This window comes from Myotis lucifugus, unplaced genomic scaffold, assembly GCF_000147115.1.
Source record: "Myotis lucifugus unplaced genomic scaffold, Myoluc2.0 scaffold_4287, whole genome shotgun sequence".
Lineage (NCBI taxonomy): Eukaryota > Metazoa > Chordata > Mammalia > Chiroptera > Vespertilionidae > Myotis > Myotis lucifugus.
In genome coordinates this window covers 1-3,278 of record NW_005875335.1, presented here as the reverse complement: position 1 = coordinate 3,278, position 3,278 = coordinate 1, and the positions used below count along the sequence as shown (strand labels likewise).

The following is a 3,278-nucleotide window of genomic DNA, read 5'->3' as shown; positions in this document are numbered from 1 at the left end:
TGTAGATTTGGGGGCTCAGTACATCAGAAATAGTGGGTGCCAGGAAAAAGAGAAAGTTAAAAAAAAAAAGCACAAATTGTAGAATAATGTTTATAAAGAGCTTCAGGCCTTGTTTTCCCTTCTTCCCTGATTACTTAAACCCTTTTGGAATTCAGGAAGATTACTAACCAGGAAAACTGAGTATTCAGAAACAACAGTCACTGGATAAGAAAATCCTCAGGGGGATACCTCCGCGGTGAGAAGTCCAGGCTTCCCTAGGTGACCTGGTGAGCCCTGGTCACTCTCTCACCCTCTCCAGGTCCCTGTGTCCCCACTTATAAAAACAAACGCACTTGACCCTGTCAGTGATTCCCTAATGTGGCTGATGCTCAGTCGTTCCAGGAACTGGTTAAATAGTTTCCAGCCACTCCCTTCACCACTCCTGGTAGCTTTAGATTCAGTCATTCGGAGGCGGGGGCCAGGAATCTGCATTTTTAAAAGCTCAGCCAGGATTGGGGAGGCTCAGGGCTGGAGGATCTGAAATGTTCCACCAAAGCCTCTAGTTCAGGGGTGGGCAAACTTTTTGACTCGAGGGCCACAATGGGTTCTTAAACTGGACCGGAGGGCCGGAACAAAAACATGGATGGAGTGTTTGTGTGAACTAATATAAATTCAAAGTAAACATCATTACATAAAAGGGTACGTTTTTTGTTTTTTTTTAGTTTTATTCATTTCAAAAGGGCCGGATCCGGCCCGCGGGCCGTAGTTTGCCCACGGCTGCTCTAGTTTCACTACAATCATTTCTACGTAACCCCTGCCCTCGCTACTCTCGGAAAGGGGGGGGGGGGGTGCTTGAAGTATCCCCCAAAATTTGTAATGTGGAGAGAAGCCCTGTATAGACATAAGGGAATACTTCCTGTCTGGGCCGAGGTTTAATTACTCAAGCAAGATAATATGTAAAGTTACGTAGAATATTTAATCGATTACGGTGATAGTATAGAAATACTAAGAATCATAAAAGTAAAAAAAGCTGCTAAGTGATACATAATGGTTCCAGGGTTCTAGGAAGTCGTTGCTGGCCTACGGACACTCTGGGAGGTGGCGACCAGGTCCCAGCAGGCATGGTGGGGTCACTGGCCCCGGTCCTGGTGCCTCTTGGCCTTGCCCTTCTTCTTCTTGTCCTCCAGCCGTGGCTTCAGGGCCCAGGCGCAGGCGGACACGCCGGCGATGGCCTTGGGCAGGTCGGTGCCTTTGCTCCACTTGCCCTTCTCGTGGTCATACACCTGGACCGTCTTGGAGAAGGCCGTGTTCTCCCAACTGTAGCCGCCCAGGATGTAAATGCGGCCCTCCCACACAGCCACGCCTGACTCGCTGTTGGCGTGCAGCAGCGGGTCCACGCGGGTCCACTGGTTGCACTGTGGGCTGTAGGCCTCCACGCCCAGCACGTCGAAGCGCTCCATGGACTCCACGCTGTCGTCACTGCCCCCGACCGAGTAGATGCGGTCCTCCAGGCTGCACATGCTGTGCCAGCCCCGCGCGGTGGTCATGGGCCGGCGCTCCTCCCACACGTCCGTCCGGTAGTCGTAGCACAGCAGGTTCTTGCGGTAGGGGCCGATCTGGTAGTCGTGGCCCCGCGAGATGTACACGAAGTCTTTGTAGATGGTGCCTGCGTGGCCATAGGTGAACTGTAATCCAAAAGTCGTCACATTGGAAGAGTTCGCACAAAACCGCCAACCACCTTGGCAAGCCGGCCACGTAGGACCAGGAGTCGGTCTTGGGACTGTAAGTCTCTACTGAAGAGAGAGCTCCATTCTCATTCCGGCCACCGACGGCCACCAGCATGTCTTCAGTGGAGGCAAGGTAGAAGTCCACACGGCGTTGGTTCATGGAGGCCACCTTGATCCACTGTTTACAGCGGGGGTCATACCTATAAAGAAGATTGGACGCTGCGTCCCCTCCATTGTCCCTCGAGAAGCTGCCGCCAGCGATGAAGATGAACCCCCCCAGCACAGCAACACAGTGATGGCTCCGTCGGGCCGGCAGGGGTGTCTCCTTGACCCACTGCTCGCTCTTGGCGTCCAGGTAGCAGGTGTCATCACTGAGCTCCAGACACCGCTCCGAGACCTTGCCACCCACGAACAGCAGGCGCTCCTCGTTGGTGCGGAGACGCCGTGCGCTTGGTCTGCATGACCCGGCTGGGCCGCCAGGCTGTTGTGGTAGCGCACAGCCTCCTCGATGAAGCCCTCGCAGTTGGCCTCCCTGGGCAGCAGCGAGCACACGGCCGGCTTGACGCGGTGCAGCAGGTCGTTCTTGGGGATGAGCGGGAAGTGGATGTGCTCCAGCACCTGGTAGGCGTGGGCCTCGCGCTCCGGCTGCTGCGTCAGCCACTGCAGGGCGGCCTGCAGCAGGTCGTGCTCGCATTCCCGCTGCACCTCGCTGCTGCTCAGGTACACGCAGAGCTTCTGCATGGAGATGTTCTGCAGGAAGTCAGGGGTGAAGGACAGTGTGCCGAAGTGGCTCAGGATGAAGCCATCGATGAAGGCATCCAGCCGCTTGAGGCTGTGGATGGAGGCCAGCTCCGGCAGGTACAGGTAGTTGTCCTCGCTCACCTCCTGCTCCAGGTACTCGCAGCTGAAATCCACCACAGTCCAGATCTGCAGCAGGTGAGCCGTCTCCCGGATGTAGTCGATGTTGCCACCATCCAGGGCCAGCTCCCCGCCGTACAAGAAGTCCACCACGGCCTTGAGGCCGATGTAGGAGGCACCAATCAGCTACTCCTCCTTCTGGAAGGCCTCACGCATGCCCAGGGTGAACATGGAGTTGAAGTAGTCGCTGCACACGGCCAGCAGGTTGCGGTGGGCTGGCACGCGCTGCTCGTCGGCACCAGGACGATGTCACAGAAGAGGCCACGCAGACGCTGCTCACTCAGCCGCTGTAGCACTGTGGTCGAGTGCTCAGCCCAGCGCACACCTTTGAAGACTCGCTGATCTTGTGGGGTCGAGACACTTTCGTCAGCCGGCTTCCCTCCATCGTAAGAGCGGTCACAGTCCGTCGCCCGCGGGGTCTCCGGGGACGCTGCTGTCGCTTGCTCGGACCCGGCACACCACGGCCGCCCCGGCAGGCTCGAGCCGGCTGCGAGGAGGAAGAGGAGGCGGAGCCGGGACGCCACTCGGACCGGCGCCTCCGGACGCGGGGACACTCACCTGAGCTGCACCAGTCCCACCGGGGGACCACGCTCCGCCGCACACCTGCCCGGGCACAAAGGGCGCGCGGGGCCGGGCGGGGAGGCGCTCGCGGCC

At 57.9% G+C, this 3,278-nt stretch overlaps 1 pseudogene; it reads right to left on the bottom strand.

The window, feature by feature from the left end:
* Positions 1-936: 936 nt before the first annotated feature.
* LOC102437588 lies at positions 937-3,129 on the bottom strand (annotated as a pseudogene).
* Positions 3,130-3,278: the final 149 nt, after the last annotated feature.